At 45.2% G+C, this 21,867-nt stretch overlaps 1 protein-coding gene across 1 annotated transcript in view; it reads right to left on the bottom strand.

Moving 5' to 3' along the window:
• The window catches only part of LOC135903601 (uncharacterized), a 193,898-nt gene that overhangs the window by 70,448 nt on the left and 101,583 nt on the right, over positions 1-21,867 (bottom strand). Inside the window, exon 3 of the mRNA XM_070532121.1 lies at positions 19,569-19,622. The gene's annotated coding sequence lies outside the window, so the exon portion shown is untranslated. The remainder of the gene's footprint in view (positions 1-19,568; positions 19,623-21,867) is intronic.

The following is a 21,867-nucleotide window of genomic DNA, read 5'->3' as shown; positions in this document are numbered from 1 at the left end:
GCTCTATTTTGGATTGGCTCTACGTGCGGCTCTATTTTGAACTTGCGAGCCTTAACATATTTATAGGCGGGCACTTGCATTGCACATATGCGAACCACTCTCGAGGAGCGTCTCCAAAGACTTAAGGAATAGTAGTAAACTGCCTCAATTAAGAGGCCTTTGTTCATGTCACAAGGCCCACCCATTTAACTGACGCCAAGCACTTTACTAAAGAGATAAGACACAATTCGTGGAACTGTCAAAACTGATCAACAAGAAGAAAATAAGGGACATTCCAAATTACAAGGTGAGAAAGGCTGAGGAAGCCGTAAAAAATAGATGAAGCATGGAATCAGTGAGAAGGAAACTTGGCATAGGACAAACCAAGGTGCATGCACTGAAAGCAGGGTAATATCATCAGCAGTCTCGAATGTATAGTAAAAGCAGCGGAAGAATTCTTAACTCACCTGTACCGTACCCAGAGGAGCCATGATACCTCCATTCGAAGCAGCTGTAGAGACTCCTTCTATAACTAGCTATGAGGTTAGAAGGCCCTCGCAAGACATTAAACGGGGAAAATTGGCAAAAGAGGGAATAACAGTCGATTTAATGGGTCATGGAGGAGACATAACACGTGAAAAACTGACGGCTCTCTATAAGAAGTGCCTATCGACTTCAAGTGTCCCAGAATATCGGAAGAATGCGAACAGTATACTAATCCACAAAAAGGGAGACGGTAAAGAATTGAAAAATTATAGGCCCATTACCTTACTCCCAGTATTATATAAAATATACACAAAGATAATTTGCAATAAAATAAGGGCAACACTGGACGTCAGCCAACCAAGGGAACAGGCTGGCTTCAGGAAGCGTTACTCTACAATTTATCCCATAAATGCCATTATTCAGGTAATCTAGAAATCCGCAGAGTACAATCAGCCTCTCTATATGATTTTCATAGATTACGAAAAGGCATTTGATTCATTAGAGATTCATTCACAAGCATTCATAGATGCATTACGTAATGAAGGAGAACAGGCCGCTTACGTAATATCTTGGAAAACATCTAGAGAGATTCCACAGCTACATTAATTCTGCACAAGTAGGAAGATACCTATAAAGAAAGGGGTCTGACATGGAGACACAATCTCTCCAATGCTATTCACTGTGTGCTTGGAAGAAGTGTTCAAGCTGTTAACTAGGAAAGCTTAGTAGTGCGCTCTAAAACGAAATTACACCCTTCGGATTGTATCATGCCATACAACAACGCCATCTGTCTCGCCTGCATTTCCTTTCCTTAACGCTGCCTGCATGCCCGGTACTTCCCAGTAACGAATAGCATGCGCGTTATCAGCATGACATAGCATACCCGACAAGAAAGTAGCAGGCGTGGTGTTTTCAAGAAAGGAAACGCAAGCAAGGCAGATGACGATTATTTTTGTGTGGCAGATATAGACGCCAAAGGCTGTACTTTTGTCTGAAGGTGTGAGCATCAACGGTGAACATCTCAGCAGGCTTCGGTTTGCAGATGACATTGACCTGTCCAGCAACACTGGAGACGAGTTACTACAAATGATTGAGGACGTTAACAGAGAAAGCGTAAGAGTGTGGTTCAAGATTAATATGCCGTTTTGAGGCGCACTTGTATTCTTGACTGAATCGCGCATAGTTTATTTGCTCCTTTTTTCATGCATTTTGCCCTTTTTGTTATGCGGAATTCAAGCCTCGGCATGATTGCTTGAGCTGTATGTTTTTCTGAATGTACTTGTATGTTCCCACTTTGCTAGGATATTGTAAATGATCGCAGTATCTATAAATAAAACAAATAAAAATCCAGAAGACAAAGATAATCATGAATAGCCGGGCAAGGCAACAAGAGTTCAAGATCGCCAGTAAGCCTACAGAGTCTGTGAAGGAGTACGTTTGCCTAGGTCAATTAATCACAGCGAAGCCTGATCACAACAAGGAAATTCACAGAAGAATAAAAATTGGTTGGAGCACATACGGCAGACATTGTCAGCTCCGTACTGTAAGCTTACCGTTATATTTGAAAAGGAAGGTGTACAGACAATGCATTTGCCGGATCTGACATATGTGGCAGAAACTTTGTGACTGACAAAGAAGCTTGAAAGCAAGTTAAGGATAGCGCAAAGGGATATTGAACGAAGAATGTTAGACCTAATGATAAGAGACAAAGAGGGAGACGGTTTGGATCAGAGAGCAAACGGGTATAGCAGATATTCTGGTTGACATTAGGAGAGAAAAAATGGTGCTGGGCATGTCAGGGGCAGGCTAAATATGTGATGTGCCATTAAGGTTGCAGAATGGGTGCCAAAAGAAGAAAAGCGCAGTCGAGGACAGCAGAATACTACGTGGGGCGATGAAATGAGGAAATTCGTTGGTGCTAGTCGGAATCGTTTGAGCAGGACAAGGGTAATTTGAGATCGCATGAAGAGGCCTTTGTCCTTGCAGTGGACATAAAATGGGTTGTTGTTGTTGATGATGATGATGACGGTGTACTCTATGTCAATGAAGTTTCAGAACGACATTTCTCCTTGTAAATAAATGCGCATCTTTTTTTTCTTTCGCCAGGCAGTCGATTCTTTTTTTACTGTATCTTGAGGGCGTATACGTTATTCCGTGCCCACTCGTCATAAGTTTGAGTAGCTATAAACTATAATACATCCTTATCTTACATTCCCTTCTTTATTTTGTATTTCTCTGTTGCATTTGATAAGCAGCGGCCTAATATGCCTCGAGTGCTCTTTTAGTAATGCATTCTATGACAACCAACAAAACGCAGTAACTCAAAATCGCCAGTGGAAACCTTTCATCTATAGCAGAACTCTCTCTTTGCAGGTCCCTGAAGCAACTTTTCCTAACCACGCAGCTCAAGTACAGAATTTGTTAAGTCTGAAATAGCATTTTTGGAAAGTAGCACATTGTCATTCGAGCACACTCATCTTTTTTGTGAATATTTTGTGCACCAAGTGTGGGCGGCGTTACATGAAGTGACTCGATAGTGACATGAATATGTACGACATCTAGAGAGATATATATCTGTGAAAACGCTACTCTGTCTACATTGCTTAAGGTATTTAAAAAGAATTGGTGCACGCGATATGTACGCCAATATAGCGAATATGATCACAATTTATCTGAAGTTCCCAGCCCAACGCACTTCAGTTTCGACCATTTGTTCAAATGTGGTATAATGGCCAGCACTGTATTATAGTAAACATAGAATGGTGTATTGGGGGGCGCGTCCAATAAGAGAGATATTGCGCTTTTGTATTTTATCACAAAGACTTTACGCAGTACGCGTCTCTGTAGAAAGTGTTAGATGACTGATCTAAATAAATGTTGCAGTGAATGCACCTAATATGAAACGACACCCAAAGGAAGCGATAATAAAACTCGCCGTTTTATGGCACCGACCAAAGTAGATGATGGAAATCACGAAATAACCTTCATTCTTATAATAAAATTGAAACTGGAATGACAGCCAAGACGACGGGGATAGGAGATTTCGATGGCTCTAGAATAGCGGCACTCCAGTCAGAATAAAGTTTTACCCCTGCACTCAGAGGAAATGCGTAATGATGCAGCCCAATTCTACTCCTATTAATTCTCCTAAATTCTACTCCTATTATCTTAACTGTGCTCACGGATACTTATTTTTGAAGCACTGAATGATCGACAAAGCTACCATTTGTTTCGATACTGCAGAAGTTTTCGGGATTGTGCGCTACATTTTGCAATAGGCCGAATGTAAGTTGGAACATCCTAAAAACAAACATAGTTTGTTGAGAAAAATTCATACACATATGTGCATGCAGCAACAAAAATTTTGAGTGCGCATCGCTTTTGAGAGTAGCGCTTATGTTAAAGTGCGTGACCAAGTTTTTTCACAGTTTCGATCAGTTAACTTTCTTGCACTTCCCATTCTTTTCCACCAACCTCAACTGAACAACATTTGAAGAATGTTTTCTTTATTTTGGCTGTGGAAACTGGAAATTATCTAGCGTGACTACTCAACATTATTGCAGACGTCGTACTTAAAGGATGTAATTTTGTTCGGACAACGCATGTGCATGTTTCCTCTTTAGCCGGTGTGTTTTCCTGCGTTTGCAAGATTTTAATAAGCCAACAAGACAAGCACTTACGTCCTTTCTTTAGGGACTATGAATCAAGTACAAGAACACTATCTCACTATTTCAACGAATGATCGAACAATCCCCATCTCTGCTTTCAGTGACGAGTTGGGAAGCAATCGCATCAGATATTTTCGGAAAAGAAAATCGGGGTATTTCTTGAACATTGGTTACTCCTTCAGTACGGGTCGTGCGTGATCGGCCTGCGTGATTCAGTGATCATATATGCTGTCATACCAAACCTCTGCCGGCAGCGTATTTCCTCTCTTTCAGACAGAATTACTGTCGTGCTCATCACGTCTTGCAAACAGTCCACAAATGCACAGTGGTTTGCCAAGCGTAGCCCTCTGAAGCAATTCAATCAAAACATAACATTTTTTCGGCAAATTAATGGCGCAACATAAAAAGCTGCTATGGCTTGCAAGGAAAAAAGTTGAGGAGGCACAATACAGGTTTGTCTGGACGAGGCAAGGGAAGATATTGGTTCGCAAAAGAGCCAAGTACTCGCGTGATCTACATTAACGATGTGAGTGATTTAGACAACATTGTCTAGAACTTTGTGGTTTTTCTAGAAGGAAGTTATTGAACCACGACTTATTTTTGTGCAGATTCATTCCTGAAATAACTAAAAACTTCTGGGTACGGTACAAACAATAGGCCGCCCTATTATCACTTACATGTGCAATGCCTTAGAAAGGAGAGCGAGGAAATCGAGGCAGGAGTGCAGTAGATAAACTATTCACTCTCTTGCTTTTACTCAGACGTGGTTTCGTTCTTAGGCTGACGCCAATGAATTCCCTGGCTACATACATATAACTGAATTGAGGAAAGATAAACGAGGTGAAGGTATGGCCCTATGCATGCGAAAAAGCTTGTCTTTCGACATTCAGACTTATTACACGCGTGTTTCCCAAAATTTAGACTCTGTTATTATACCACACCGGTACATTTAATCATTGTGCTATACCGCCCCGCACAATGAAGCAGAGAATCCTTTCTTAAGTTTACTGAGTTGTCTGTACAAAATGCGAGTTCGAATAAATGGCGCGTTATTGGACTTGGTGTTTTCGATACTGATGTTGTGGTGAGACCTCGTATTAAAATTTCCCTGACCCAAATGATGTTGCTATGGCTGAGTTATCATATATTTGCTTCCCGAGCACATGTCATCAGCTCGTCAGCAACAATTATACATCTTTGTCACTCAATATTCCCCTGTGGCGCGGTTGTTTCGGAAGTGCTTTCATCGGGTATAAAAGAACACTTGCCATTCTGTGTCTTTTTTCATGCAAGGAAGAAACGAATCACTCCTAATTACTCTCGTATATTTAATGATTCAAATAATATCGCCATTTCTTGTGAGCTGGTTACCACAACCGATTCGACAGACATCTAGGGTACGACCGACCCAAATGAAGAATATATGTTCTTGCCAAAAAAGCGTACCTATTATATTGTCGCTTTTACTGTGGATATCATTAGAAAGCATTGAAATACTAGAGTAGAGTAGACAAATAAAGCTGTTTTATAAAGAATGAAATTAAAATTAAACCTGTTCTCTGAATTTCTCAAAACCAGAAACTTTTGAGCCTTAGTTGAGTGCACCAAGTTTCGTAATTCACTAAACAGCGATCTAAAGAAGGCAAAGTCGCCATTTCACAGAAATAATTTTTTGCAGGTACGAAATAACCGTAAGCAGAATTTTGACTTGATATTTCTGGTAGCAGCAACTTCAGAAGCGGGAATTGCAGCTATTATAGGTTCTCTTAGGAAAACCTGTGCTCTGGGTGATGATGACCTTTCACTATGCCGAATTAAACCTTTTGGAACCATTAAGGACTGCTAGCTTAGATATTTAATCAGATGTTGGTTACTGGTGTGCTCCCGGATCGATTAAAGGTTGTCTGTGTTACCGTTACCGTTAAAACCGGAAAGAAACCAAACCTCCGCCCTTACCAGCCAATTTCAATGCTGCAAAATTTTTCTAAAGTTTCTAAAAAATGATTTAGAAGCACTTCTTTGGTTTCCTTTGCGTTAAGAATGTCATCAGTAATCACCAATACGGTTTCCAACCCGCCAAAATGATTGAAACCGCATTCATCTACATAAAATATATCATAATACGAACTATTGAAATTAAGCTTTTTTATCATTGGTCTGTTTATTGACTTCATGAAGGCGTTTGATCCGGTTCAGCATGATATTCTGCTAACAAATTAATAATATATAGGATTCGGGCCATTGCTCAATATCTAACGGAAAACTGCCTGACTGGTAGAACACAGCACACAAGGTTACATAATAGTAATCTTTCTGAACGTGGAACAGTACAATATTGTGTATCTCAGGGATTGATATTAGGACCTCTCCTACTTACTGCATATGCGGGATGTACGAAGTATCATGCACCCAGATTTATATACACGCAAATGCCACGCAGCTGTGCAGAACCAAGGTAGCGTTGTTTGCGGTCGCGTGCAGATACTCGAGAACATTACTTCAGCATTCTGCCTAATTACATAATTAGTGTTATTATTTATTCAATGTCTCAAATAATATAATTGTATGAGAAGTGTCAATGAGAAAGCTGTAGAGCAACATGAAACACTCCCGATACAATTTTCTGTAGCCCAACACTCGCTAGGTAAAAGTGTTTTTCCGAGCTGAAAGGAGCCGGCAAATACACGCAATATTTCCGCGCGACTTACCACTCGAGGCACTTTGCATGTATTTGCGGGCTTGTTTATGGTCAGAAATGCACGTTTGCGTAGAACTTATTCAGCAATAGAAAGCTATATCGGCAGTTTTTTTATGATGATCTACAATTTGTTCATTGACATTTCTCATCTAAATTTGATATTTGAGAAGTTGAATAATTTCTTATGGCGAATTATCTAATGACGCGGAAGCCGAATAATAAGAATAATCTGGCTATCTCCAAGCGACGGCATACAAGATTACCTCGGCTCTGTACAGCCACGCGGTATTTGCATATATTTACCTCTTGGTAATGACTGTTTGGACACCCTGTACACAAATTGCATTGTAAACATTTCTTCAACTCCAAATATTAGTATATGCGCTGACGTTAGTAACGTTGTCTTTTGCTTGTTCGAACCTGCAAGAACATCAGTAGTGAGGAAATGTTTGGCTGGACAATTTACCGTCTTGGCTGGCAGTAAATGAACGCAAATTCAATGTTAAGGAACCAATTTCTTACTGTTCCATGCTAAAAACAAAGTAACAAACCAGAACATAAATCTACATTTTAGTGATTCGGAAATCACGCGTAACATTGGTGGCAAATTTCTGGGTGTGCACTTCCACAGCGATATGAGCCGGTCCGATCATATAAGTCATGTTAAAAGGAACATTGTACGATCCATAGGCGTCATCAATCGCATTAGGCGCTTTCTTCCATGTTCTTTTGCAAAGCAGTTATCTTGTTCACTCGCAGCTGACTTACTGCAACTTAGCATGGCGCACGTATATTATGGCTTATTCACAAGAACTGATAATCATGAAAGAATAAGCATCTGGCGCTATAAATGACAAAACCACGTAGCCATAGAAGCATATTCTCTGTTTTTCCTGTAATGCGTTTTCTGAATATAAGAAGTTCAAGTCACAAGTGCTTATCTCTCACCCCATTGAACAAGGCATTTCTTGTACCTCAATCGTGAACTTTATTATGGCGCACGACACACGACCTCACTTGTCTCGATTCCACCGAGGACGATTTGTGGCGCGCAATTACTTGACCATCAAATAGCAGAAATATGAAGTACTTATCCTTGTTTAGTGGATATTGTACAGTTCAGCAGATCCATTCCTCATTTTAAAAAGAAAGTAAGGTTGCGTTGTGACACAAATTTAAGACATGTCTTTACGGTTTCTATGCACGTCCTTGTAGCCTATAGCTTGAATTTTCTTTTATTCGCTTATGCGAATTTCACTAGATACCATTTATAACCATATTCACATCGTTAGTATTGTTACCATAGTAGCAGCACGCATTTCTTTTACCACGTGTTTGAGGAACTGTTTTGTATATGATGCATTTATCGTAATAGTTTTGCGGAAACTCGCAAGGTGGAGAGAAGTATTTTTCCTAAATGAATTACTTCTCTCCACCTTGCGGGTTTCCGCTGAACTATTACGTCAAACTCTCATTTCATTTCATTTACTGTACCTTCAAGGCCCGAAGGCGTTACAGAAGAGAGTGGCACTAAAAAACTCTTTCCTTTGCTTGGAGGAGTTGAAAAATCCGACTTCGCCCTGCCATCTGCTAGCCGCCTAGTTAGCTCAGATGGTAGAGCGGCTTCCCTGGAAAGGCGTTGCTCTCGGGTTTGAGTCCCGGACGAGGATGAATTTTTCTTCAACTGAGAGACTTTTCTTTCAAGGAACCCGCACGTGTTTCCTTTGTAGCAGTTGTTACGATTTCGTGGATGTCTCATTTTCCCTAAATAATGATGCGTTCGTATTAAGCTGTTGTTGATGGTCTCGCCGAGCTTACTACTGTACAGTTTTCATGACCCTGGATCTAGGCCTCATCCCGAAGCATGCTTTGCCTGTTTCCTTTTGCCTGATCTCGTTGGCACGACACATTTCTGGACATGCATACTTCTCTGAATAAACCAAACTTCAAACTCATAATTACTCTGGGGATGCAATTTTGGGTTAATTGTACCTTCATGTTAGCTGCATGACATGTCTTTACATGCATTGAGTAACGGTACAAACGGTCATTTCAAGCGGAGCCTATATAATTCGGTCGTATTCCCTACATGTACATGTCACCGTTCTTATTGAAATGGTAAAATAATATTGTTACGTCCAAGCGCGTCAAAGGGACGCGGGGATCAAGAAGAGAGAGGAAGAGGAGAACGAAGACTGTGCAGCGGCCATTCCTGTTCCTCGTAGCCTGCCGTTCCTGTTCTCGCACGCCCAAATAAACCCCTTTTCCCCGTGCTTGTAACAAATTGGTGGACGGTGCGGGGTACACCTCGTAACCACGGAGCCTACGCTGCTACAACTTCGCCGAAGCCGTCGACTTGCCGGACTTCCGCCACCCTCACCTGCCATGCCTGAACACGCCTGCCAGATTCCCGAAGGATCTGACGCGGCTTCAAGGCCAACACCTGGTGTTCCGTGGCAATACTACCGGGTGCCACCCACTTTCGGAGGAAAAGCCGGAGAAGATGTCGACGAGTGGCTCACGAACTACCGAAGGGTGAGCCGATCTAATGGTTGGAACTCGACCGCACAATTGTCCAATGTTGTGTTTTCCCTCACCGACACAGCGCTCGTCTGGTATGAGAATCACGAAGACACGCTCACTTCATGGGAGCTTTTCGTCGAGGAGCTCAGAGCGTGCTTTGGAGATTCTAGCGCAAAAAAGAAACGCGCTGAACAGACGCTGTCGCAACGAGCTCAGATTCCCGGCGAGACCTGTACGACTTATATCGAAGAAGTGCTGAAACTGTGTAAAATAGTCAATTCTCAAATGTCTGAAGATGACAAAGTTGGACATTTGTTGAAAGGAATAGCCGAAGACGTCTACAATTTTTTGATCGGCAAGGAAAGCTTGGATTCCGTGTCTGACGTCATTCGCCACTGCCGGACCTTTGAGACGCTGAAGATGCGACGGATAATACCGAAGTTTGGTCGCCTGGCTAATGTCACGACGGTGGCAAGTGTAGACCCGAGCTCGTGTGTTGACCTTCCATCCACTATACGGCAGATTGTTCGTGAAGAGTTGCTCCATCAGGAAGAGATGTACCGTTGCGCACCCGGCATCACTGGCGCGTACTCACCACACGAGATGAGAAACACGGCCGTTTCGACGACATGGCAACCCACGGTGAACTCAGCGACCATCGAGTATAGGTCTACCCCACAAACGAGAGGGACCATGAGCTATCAAGGTCATGACTACGCCCAACGCCCACGCCGCACACACGCCTCCCAGCGGCCGATGCCTAGCCATGATGAATGTCACCCACCTACTGTCTATGCAGTCGACAGCAACATGCGCGACTACATGGAAGAACATCGCAATTTGAGGCATCTGCCGGTATGTTTCCAATGCGGTGTCGCGGGCCACATAGCGAGGTTCTGCAATCGTCGCCCAACAACGTGGAATGGTCGATCCGGATCTTCAACAAGGCCCACACCTCCTACGAGGACAACTCAACAGCCGTACACCACCTCTTGGTCAGCTGGCGTCCCTTCTGGCAACGATTACTGGCAGAGAAGCTTCCGGAGCCGCTCGCCGGCATCTGACAGGAGTTTGACGCCACCGCCGACATCTCGTGCACCGCGTTTACGCCAATCTCCATCGCCAGTGCGCCGCTCCTCCTCGCCTTCACAACCGGAAAACTAGCTAGCGCGGCCGATGGGGGTGAGGTCGCTCGACACGTGCTATCGACAGAAATGCCCCCTGCAGTTGCCATGATTAAGAACAAAGTGCATGTACTTGTTGATGGTGTTGCTACAATGGCTTTAGTGGATACCGGAGCAACTGTATCCGTAATGAGTCTCGGTTTTAAAGGTCGGTTGGGGCGTAAAGTTGTATTTCGGTGGGACCAGGCTGCAACGTTTTGTGGAGTGAGCGGCGAGTCGTTGCGCCCTGTTTGTGTGTGCACTGCTGACGTATCCTTGGCTGGTGGAGTTTTCGTGACAGAATTTGTAGTTATTTCCCGATCGACGCACGAAGTGATTTTGGGCATCGACTTTTTGCGACAGTGTGGCGTGACCGTCGATTGTCGCACGGGGGAAGTTTGCGTCGATGGCCATGTTTCGTCCGGGCTCTTAGAGGAGCCTTGCAGTCAAGGTGAACTTTGTGTGTCTGCAGATACTGTTGTGCCTGCGTCCACCTCGGTGTGCGTGCCGGTTGTATGTCGCGGTGCAGTTCCAGACAGTTTCGATGCCTCCGTAGAGCCAATGCATCTAAATTGTGTGAAGAAGAACGTTTTTGTCCCTCATTGTGTGGTATCCATCGGCAACGGGCGAGCTGGCTTGTGGACGACCAACTGCTCGGCAGAACCCGTCCTGCTTCCAGACGGCTTGAAACTCGCCTACTTTACAGAATACACGTCTTCGTCCGTAGCCGTACTAACAGACTCGCCGTGTGAACCTGCTGACCTTCGCCAAGTCTCAGACAAAAAGCTTCTGTCTATGATCAACAAGTCGCTCAGCACAAGGGAGCGCCATACCTTGGTGGATACGCTTTCTAAGCATCTGTCAGTGTTTGACTTTGCGCAGCCGGACAAAGCGTTCTCGATTCCCGAGTCACGAACGCGCCATACTATCGATACGGGATCTGCGCGCCCGATCAGGCAAAAGCCTTATCGCGTGTCGCCTAACGAGCGCAAGATAATCGGGGAACAAGTGAGCGACATGATGAGAAATGGGATAATACAAGAGTCCTCGAGTCCTTGGGCTGCTCCGGTCATACTCGTCAGAAAGAAAGACGGTAACTGGAGATTTTGCGTCGATTATCGAAGATTAAACGCCGTGACTAAGAAGGATGTCTACCCGCTGCCCCGGATAGATGATGCAATCGATTGCCTTCATTCGGCCTCTTATTTTTCTTCAGTGGACCTGCGCTCAGGATATTGGCAAATCCCGATACACCCGACAGACAGAGAGAAAACAGCCTTCATAACCCCGGATGGATTATTCGAATTCAATGTGATGCCATTTGGGTTGTGCAACGCTCCAGCAACCTTTGAAAGGTTCATGGACACCATTCTGCGTGGGTTAAAATGGAACATCTGTATGTGCTATCTTGACGACGTTGTTATATTCGGGCGCACATTCAATGAGCACAATACGCGCCTGGATATTGTCCTCAACTGCATCAAAAACGCCGGCCTGGTTCTGAACTCCAAGAAATGTAAATTTGGTGACCGTCAAACCCTTGTGCTGGGTCATCTTGTTGACAAAGACGGTATCCGGCCTGATCCCCTCAAGACGGCAGCTGTCGAGGCATTCAGTGCACCGCAGTCAGTGAAGCAACTTCGTAGTTTTCTGGGTCTTTGCTCTTACTTTCGCCGATTTATTCCTGGTTTTGCTGACGTCGCTTATCCTCTGACAAACCTGCTACATAAAGACGCACGGTATGAGTGGACACCCGAGTGCGATTCCGCATTTCGTCAGCTGAAGTTCCTGTTAACCTCCCGACCTATCCTTCGCCACTTCAATCCTACTGCGCCGACAGAAATCCACACAGATGCTAGTGGCGTTGGTCTGGGTGCCGTATTGGTCCAACGCTATGAAGACCGTCAGCACGTGATTGCTTACGCAAGCCGCTCATTAAGCAAACCTGAACGGAATTACACGGTGACAGAGCAAGAATGCCTCGCTGTAATCTTTGCGGTTCAGCGATTTCGCTCGTACTTGTACGGACGCCCATTCCAAGTCGTCACAGACCACCATTCCCTGTGCTGGCTCGTGAACCTTCGGGACCCTTGTGGTCGCCTTGCGCGCTGGGCTTTGAGGTTGCAGGAATATAACTTCACTGTTTCCTACAAGAGTGGCCGAAAACACGCTGACGCAGACTGCCTTTCCCGTATGCCGCTTGCCACGACAGACTGCGACGCAGACGATTTTGATCATCTCGTCGCTTCTGTGACACCCGCTTTTCCAGATATCGATGCGTTCAAAACAGAACAACGGACCGACACTAAATTGGAGCCACTCTTTACTTCTGCCCATTCAAGTGCAACAAGCAGCTACTGTGTACGTGACGGGCTCCTGTACAAAAGGAACTACTCAAGCACGGGTGCCCGCTTCCTTCTAGTGGTGCCAGAGCGTCTCCGGCCAGCAATCCTTCAGGCTATGCACGATGACCCTACCTCCGGGCACTTAGGCACTGTGCGCACACTTTATCGCATTCAAGAACGCTTTTACTGGCCCCGGATGCGACATTCGGTTGAGTTTTATGTCGCCAGCTGCATACAGTGCCAGCGTCGGAAACGCCCAACCACTTCCCCATCTGGTCTCCTTCAACCTGTGCCGCCTTCCAGCTCACCCTTTCGGCAAGTTGGAATTGATCTGTTAGGCCCTTTTCCGAAGTCATCTAAGGGGAACCGCTGGATAATTGTCTGCGCCGACTATTTCACACGCTATTGCGAGACGGCGGCTATACCATCAGCAACTGCCACCGAAGTGTCGCTTTTCTTACTTCACGCTATTGTTCTCCGACATGGACCACCTGGTGTTATCATAAGCGACCGGGGACGTCAATTCACGGCGGATATAGTGGAAGAGCTTGCGCGTTTGTGTCACTCGCACCTCAGACACTCGACGCCATATCATCCGCAAACAAACGGCCTCACTGAGCGCACTAATCGAACGATCACAAATATGCTTTCCATGTATGTTGCGTCCGATCACAAGAATTGGGATGAAGTTCTACCGTTTATTACTTACGCATATAACACCGCCAAGCACGAGACAACCGGCTACAGCCCCTTCTTCCTTCTATATGCTCGGCCGCCCCGGTATACGCTCGACACTGTCCTCCCTTTTTACCACCACGACAATCCTACGGTCGCCGATACGCTGTGCCTCGCTGAAGAGGCTCGGAGACTTGCGCGTCTTCGGACTTTGGCATCACAAGAAAACTCCAAAGCCCGCTACGACGCACGACATCGGCCAGTTACATATAACCCTGGTGATCTCGTTTGGCTTTGGACGCCCACAAGGAAGCGCGGTTTGTGTCAAAAGCTGCTGGCAAACTATGATGGACCGTATGTTGTCATCGACAAAGTCAGCGAAGTGAACTATACTCTCGCGCGCCTCACGAACACTGGTAGACGTTCTGCTAGGACACACGTCGCGCATGTCGCACGGTTGAAATCATGCACGCCACGACAAGCTAGTTGACTCGCCCAGGGGGCTTTGTCTGCGAGGGGAGGTATGTTACGTCCAAGCGCGTCAAAGGGACGCGGGGATCAAGAAGAGAGAGGAAGAGGAGAACGAAGACTGTGCAGCGGCCATTCCTGTTCCTCGTAGCCTGCCGTTCCTGTTCTCGCACGCCCAAATAAACCCCTTTTCCCCGTGCTTGTAACAATATTATGCGTATATATTATGTTGTTTAATAACCCGAGAGTAAAAATAATGCTAAAATTCATGACACCACTCAGAAACCTTCTGAGAGCTGCTTGGCTACTCAACTAGTTATCCTTTAAGACGGCTTAAGTATACAACAGGTCATTTCAACGTGTTTTGTCATTCTTTTTCAACGCAGATCTGTTTCGCAGATGCACAACACGCGCAAAGTCTCAACAATGCAGCTAACAACCAATTTAGATCACATTCTCTGATGTACCGCATAGGAAAGCGAGTCTGCATCAGCTCCAGTGCCCGCGTTCACTCTAATTTCCGAAAAGAAAAAAAAAAACTAATGTTCTCAAAACACTTCACATGTCTGTTCCTTTCTCTCTAATGTACACATATCAGTACTTCAAACCCATTTTATAACATTTCTTGGCTGTTTCTATTGCTAGCCGACCAACTGTCATCGCTTTCGCAACATTCTGAAGGCGAGGTGAACGACATTCCACTCCATGAGGGCCACGGAATCGCGAAGTATTCAGACATACTTCGTTCGGTCACGCAATCCAATAGAAAAAAAAACAAAGGTCGATGACTGCGGGATAGCCATGATCACTCAGGAGGATATATGCATCAACAGGAAAATTTGAAATTGCGGTGTCGCCAAGAACAGTAGCCTGAATACAACAGTAGCATTTGTGTAACACGAACATGAAGGTGGAATCTAGATTGGATTCGTCGCTCCGCCGCCCACGGATCCCGGCTGCTATGTATTGACAACCGGCGGCCGTTGGCCTTGCAAAGCTTCTGCATAGCCTGCTGCATGCATACGTAGAATAACGTTGTACTCTTGTCGAGCCGATATATAGCTGAGTGGTCAGCGTCCAACGTTGTCCGTCTTGTCCGTTCGCAAAAAAGAGTATGCGTTGTTCGCGTGCCGAAGGCTCTCACGTCGATGCGAAGCCGCCGCGATGCCGTCGCTGACGCGCGAACCCATACTGAGATGACGGGACTGTCAATATTTGCGCGGAGGGCCCACAATGTGTTTGCTTTTCATTCCCTGCATGCCGCGTTATCATGGTAGAGAGAGAGAGGTCATGGTAGTGAAAGAGACAGAGAGAGAGGGAACGACGGGTGAGGCACGTGAGACAGCGAAACACAAATCGAAAACCATGTCGCATGACTACACACAACCGTCGTTCAGCAGAACGAGCTAACAGGGGAAGTCAATTCCATCATTATGTTTTCGTCTCATGCACGGATGTGTTGAGGAACGCACGCTGAAAGGGAAAGCACCTTCTTTCTTTCAAAAGAACGGTTCGGACACAGACTGCGCTCTATATAGAACCGCATGCCGATGCGACTGACCGCATGGTTGGTGATCGGAAGCTAGCGCAAATGCACGAACAGTAACAGCATGAAATCATAAAACTTGTTTTGCAAAGTTAACTGAAGTACTCTGATCGGGAGAAACGGTAGCTAAATGGAAACTCCGTGTAATACTACTACAATCTGAAGGAGTATGCAACGAGAAAGGCTTGTTTGTTGGTGCTTTCATGCGGTTTGGTCTAGAATAGGAACATAAGATATATATACCAATGTTTTCTCTGAATGCTGATACCAGATAAGCGACCCGTTGCTTCGTGCAATGTGATCAGAGATGACAGCAACAGTTCATTACTCCACGCAGTATGCGCCCATAGGAAGGAATTAAAATTAAATGATGGGCTTTTACGTGCCAAAACCACGATTTGATTATGAGGCACGCCGTAGTGGAGGACTCCAGAAATTTCGACCACTTAGGGTTCTTTAACGTGCACCTAAAGCTAAGCACACGGGTGTTTTCGCATTTCGCCCCCATCGAAATGCGGCCGCCATGGCCGAGATTCGATTCCGCGACCTCGTGCTCAGCAGCCCAACACCATAGCCACTGAGCAATCACGGCGCGTATAGGAAGGAAGTAAAGAAGTCAGGAAGGAGCGAAGGATGCTAGGATGGCTGGATGAGAGAGATAGAGAGAGAGGAAGGCAGGGATGTTAAGGCAATGGTCTGGTTGGCTACCCTATGCTTGGGGAAGGGAGAATGGGAAGGGAGAGAAGGAAGAGAGAAGGTCTAGAGCCGTGTACGGACACATTTTGAGTTAAAGCCATTCGCGCAAACGAGACAACCTGAGAAGGCACAAAAGTTCCTTCACTGCCTTCTGAGGCGATGATCGGTGGGGACGGTGCTCTAGTAATGTCTGTTAATTCAGAGGACGATCATCTGAATTCCTCAATGTGTTGGATAAAAGTGGCCTTTCTGCTTGAAATTGAGGACAGTCGCCAAATAAGGGATCAATGTTCTCCTCGCATCCGCAAATATCACATGCAGGACTATCAGCCATTCCAATTAGGGATCAGTAGGCATTCGTGAAGGCAACTCCAAGTCACAACTGACACAGAAGAGACCCTTCTGGATGGATGAAGAGATAGACGGGCGGACGCGGATGTGTCACTAGTGCTGCGTGTTAGTTCAGATAGAAACCGTTGTTCCAACTGCTCGGCAAAAGGGGGGAAAAGCTGTGTAATCGGCTCATAACCATTCAAAGTCCTAATATTTGTCGAAAACTCAGTTCATGATATTGAATTCAAATTTACTTTAAAACGATATGCGCCACACTTGCAATGTTGGAGGCCATCCTGGCCAAGCAAGTACAAGCCCGAAGCCTGACTAGGCCAAGAGCCCTACTAGTAGGAAGAAGCAGTTCATACCACAGTGTGGGAAAACAAGAGTGCACTCGAGTGATGTCTCCCTCAAGGATATAATCATATCAGGCCTACCTGGCATATATACATTTCTCGTGACAGATATATATATACAAAATATATATAAAGCCACGTAGATATCACAAGTATTCTATCCTTCTAAATTCCTACCGACGTAAAGGCGATGAGCAAAACAAAATGAGAACAAGGTAAAACCGGAAGCCAATGGTGCGACAAGTGGACTTGTTTTTTTTTTTTTTTTGCAGGGCCTTTTTCTTTGTTGTTTCTTGCTTTCCTTGTTATTATATATATATGCTCCTTGAGGCATGATTGCCCGTTTCTTGCTCAATTACCATTCACTTACGCGCGCCTTCTTGCCTATATTGTCACACAGTGTTTTACAGAACAGCGCGTTCAAACCTAGCCCACCCAACTTTAGGCTTGTCAGGGTTTCCAGTGAAGCGAGTACATAGGAGTCGGAGATGTCCTCTAACGAGCGCAGATTGAAACACGCGGCCGCGCTTGGCGTGTGTGGCTTTCGGCGGTCGCGTAGCATTTAATTTGCGCGCTCCGCTCGCACATAGCGTACCGGCACCGCCTACAGTTGAATACTGGCTGAGCAGGTACCACTTTTCAAGATTAGGCTGAAGCACCAAACTTTTCAATATGAACTCCCCGAGTGTATAGGACTCAGTGGTTATTTATTAAAGTAGAGTTAGCGCTAGAAAGAGTGCAAGAACTTACTGACTACCGCCTCATCTGATTAGAACAAACCCGCCCCGCTGGCGAATAAACTAGTATTAACCTGCTTGTAGGGAGGGTAACTATCCTGGACGGCAGTTGCTCTGGGAACAGCAGCGCTACTGTCTGTTCGCGAGCTCAAAAAAAGGAAGTTGGAATCAGCCGAGCTAAATAAGTCGAAACCAGTACTTGTTGAGGGGTAATGAATGAAACCGTAACTAGGCTGGCTTCATAGGCAGGAATTGAAGTGGGATACAAGGCACCAAAGCAACCAGTAGGCAAGCTCTCGCAAGTAACAAAGGACCTAATAAAAAAGGCCAAAGAATGAAAGGGTCGAACTTCAGAGATAAGATAAAATTTGCGGAACTGTCACAACTGATCAACAAGGCGAAAATAAGGGATATTCGAAATTATAACGTGAGTAAGACTGATGAAGCCGTGAAAAAGCGGATGGAGCCTAAAACGCAGTGAGAAAGAAGCGTGGCATGCATAGGACAAAGCAAGATGTAACCAATGAAAGATAAGCACGGTAATATTGTCAGCGATCTGGGAGGTATAGTAAGAGCAGTGGAAGAATTCTAAAGGGCCTTGTACAGCACCCAGATGGGTCAGGATACCTCCATTAGAAATAGTAATGAATAGGATACACAAACTCCTCCTATAACTAGCAATGAGGTGAGGATGGCCTTACAGGACATAAAACGAGGAAAAGTGGCAGGAGAAGATGGATTAACAGTCGATTTATTCTAAGATGGAGGAGACATAATGCTTGGAAAACTGGCGGCTCTTTACACGAGGTGTCTATCGACTGCAGGGGGTCTCAGAAAACTGGACGAATGAAAGCATTATACTAATCCAAAAAAGGAAGGGGAAGCTTAATGTAGGAAGGGGAATGACTTAGTTTACCTTTTAAGAAACACAATATTGGGAAGGCTGAAGAACAAGTTTGTGCGATGTTGGCGGACCAGTTCAATTGATTGGCAAGTGTCAACCCTAGATACCTATGTGTGGCTACTTCGTGAATATCGGAACCTGTAAAGAATAACTAAACCAGCTAATATGTCTTTTTCTCGTACGTAGGAGCACGGTTTTCCTAATATTGAGAGTCATGCCATATTCCGAACACCATCGGCTAATAGCTATGAAAGAATCTTGCAGAATACCATGATCAGATTACTCCCTTATCTCTTTAAACAATATGCAATCATCTGCAAATATTCGTATTCATACAGTGTTGGAGATAACACATCAGTTAAATAATTAATATAGTTAAGCAACACTATGAAAAACTAAGGCAGAAGTAAGCCGCTTCACAGCAATGTTAATAAAAAAGAAGTCGCAGTTTTGGCCGCAAAGCGAAGCATCGACAGTGATAGCAAATTAGTGCACAGCTATACGAAGGATAGTAGTTTTATCGGCAACAAACTTTTAAGCAGTCATACTAACTAAATTAACAAGCATGCTCATACGCGCGCGCAAGCAAATATGAACAGACCTAACTCGATGACCGCGGGAATTCGGTGTCAGACACAGCAACGAGGAAGCGCGGCAGCAGCAGTGGGCGAATTAACCTTCGCGTTGCCTCTCGCATCAACGCGAACTAAGCTGCGAAAACACAGCGCGCGGCCTCCCGGGCCGTCCGTTAAACGCAGAAAGAAAGAGACAACAAGGACGCTAACTCGAAACTAAAGCTTATTAATACGGTAAAAAAATTTTACTTTTGTAAGTTTTCTTCTAATACTACTCATATTTTCTCCGGCAGAACCACTAGGGATTGCTTTGTTGCTTCATGCTTCTATTGTTCCTTTCAGACAATGTTTTATTCATGTGGCGAGTTTTCCCAGAATTTATTTGTAACACTCATACAAACAAAAAATTTACTTACAGGACTTGCAGAGAGATCCAGCTGAGCTGGTGCGTTCCAGCCTGCCAATTAAGGCTGATCACGAAGAAAGGGAAGAAACATTTATCAATGAGTTATAACGTTCTACGCACGCACGTACTTCAACTTCACGAAAATATTTCTATAAAACAAAAATGAAGGTGCGCCGAAGGCAACGCACATAAGCGGAAAGAGGTACTTACCGTTATTGTTCAGCTGACAAGCTCGCTACATATGGTTTCATCCGAAGTTTCCACAGCTATTTCGTAACTGCTTCATAACGTAACTTCATATTTCATAACATGAGCTTCATTAATAATCTCCCCCTCATTCGTTTTAAGTAAAATTATCGTTTAAGTTCACACCCCAGCGAATCAGAATAAAACTCGCGCGGTAGAAAGCCTAGTCTCGCAGGTATACAGGTCGGACGCGGTGTGCCTGCCACACAACACGTACCATAACCTAATGCTGAGCTGGCTCTTACAAGTTACAAAATTTACGAAACTAATTTACGTGTAATGAATGAAGGACTAAGTACAAGCGCTAATACTTGGCTAAAGTCTATTAACAGCTGATAACAGGCCTAAAAGAAAAAGGATAAAAAGACGGAACGCCGAACGCACCATTTTGCGGAATCTCTGCAAACCGACAGTGAAGTGAAAAATCTATCACTTTATCTTTTTGGAAGATTCTCATCACTTCTGCAAAAAAATGGCAGTCATATTAACCCAGTCATATACCACAATACTTCTCGTTCTTTATGTGTAATATGCTTACATTACCAGCTGCGTGAGCCTGTGTGCACTGTTACTCCTCATTGGTATTCTAGGAAGCCTTGGGCGCAGGTGCGGGACAGATAATGTGCCCGCAAATGAAGCAATAACTTATCTCGCTAATTGGTTCTCGTGTTGCAGTTTTACACATGCGCACGTTTTAAGCAGTGACAAAATAAACGAACAGAAAAGGCGCTAGTTTGCAGCTGATGTTGAATCAAAGCAGACAGTGCTCAGACAAACTAAGGCTGGATGTGCGCGGAACGCATTGTACCTAAGCGGCAAGATAGCGACCTTCGAAAGGAGAGTATAACGATGCCCGCATAACCACAAATATTTTTCAACTATATTATGTCTTGCGTATCCACACGTTACAATTGTTGTTCTTTTATGGAAAGGGATTTCAATAATGAGTTCTCTGAAGTTGCTACAGTTCTCATCGTATGATGGTCGCCTCACTGAGGAAGTCCACTACAGGGAAATATTGGCTAATTCCTCTTTCAACCTTTGCGCTAGAACCCGCACAATGCCCACATATGGCGTGCGTTAATTTCTACACACCGCATAAGTTTCGTTCACATACAAAAAAGTCACAGTTTCGCCGGAAAGGCGAAGCATCGATTGCGATAGAAAATTAGTAGACAGCTAGACGAAGTAAGGAAAGTAGTTCTATAGAAAGTACAAACTTTGAGCCAATCGCTTACTAACTGAATTAACAGGCACGGTGTCAGCACGCACAACCAGACATGAACACATTCACACTCGCCGAGCGTGAACACACGCTGTCGAAACGCTGGTGTGAGCAAGCGGGGCGGCAGCAACGATCGAAATCTGCTTCATGCTGTCGCTTCAACGCAAGAGCGGTGCGAACAAAGCCCGCACAAAGGCATGAGCCGTGTGGAGATCCCTTTGGAGATACGACGGACTCCACCACGCGGGGCCGTGCAAAGCACGCACTTCTTGGCGGAGTCGAGGCCGCCACTCCGCCCCTACGTCTCCAGCTGCCTTCCCGCTCTGCTCCCTAACGCGCGCGAGATTGAGCCGCTATCGTCAGTTCCCGTTGCGTCCGGTTACGAAACGCGCAGTTACTGCCGGAGCACAACGCTGCCCTCATCCCTCCCACCCTTCCATCCCCCGCACTGCCTCTCGCGCGACGGAAGGCGGCGCGCTTGCTCTGCGCTTTCCCCTTCGCGCGCGCCAGATTGAGTCGCGATCGTCGGTTTCCCTCGCGTGCATTCACTCGCACTCATAGCACACGTTGAGCGGCGACAGTGTTATTGCGCTTGGAGTTTATACGGCCATGGTGGCGACAGCAAAAACGCGCCTGAATTTTCCCTAATTGCCCTAATTGCCCTAATCATATTCAAAAGATGCACCCACGAGTGCCCAGTTTCCATTTGCCCGAGTAGGTACTTGCAATATGAATGTCCAAGAACATTTCACCACGCAAACCAGTTCAAGGCTTCTCACAGCGAAGCTGTACATGGCTAGGGGACCACGCATTTTTTTTCTTCGTGAACAAAACTATC

The sequence above is a fragment of the Dermacentor albipictus genome, chromosome 1 (genome assembly GCF_038994185.2).
Source record: "Dermacentor albipictus isolate Rhodes 1998 colony chromosome 1, USDA_Dalb.pri_finalv2, whole genome shotgun sequence".
NCBI lineage: Eukaryota > Metazoa > Arthropoda > Arachnida > Ixodida > Ixodidae > Dermacentor > Dermacentor albipictus.
This window is presented reverse-complemented; position numbering and strand designations above follow the sequence as displayed.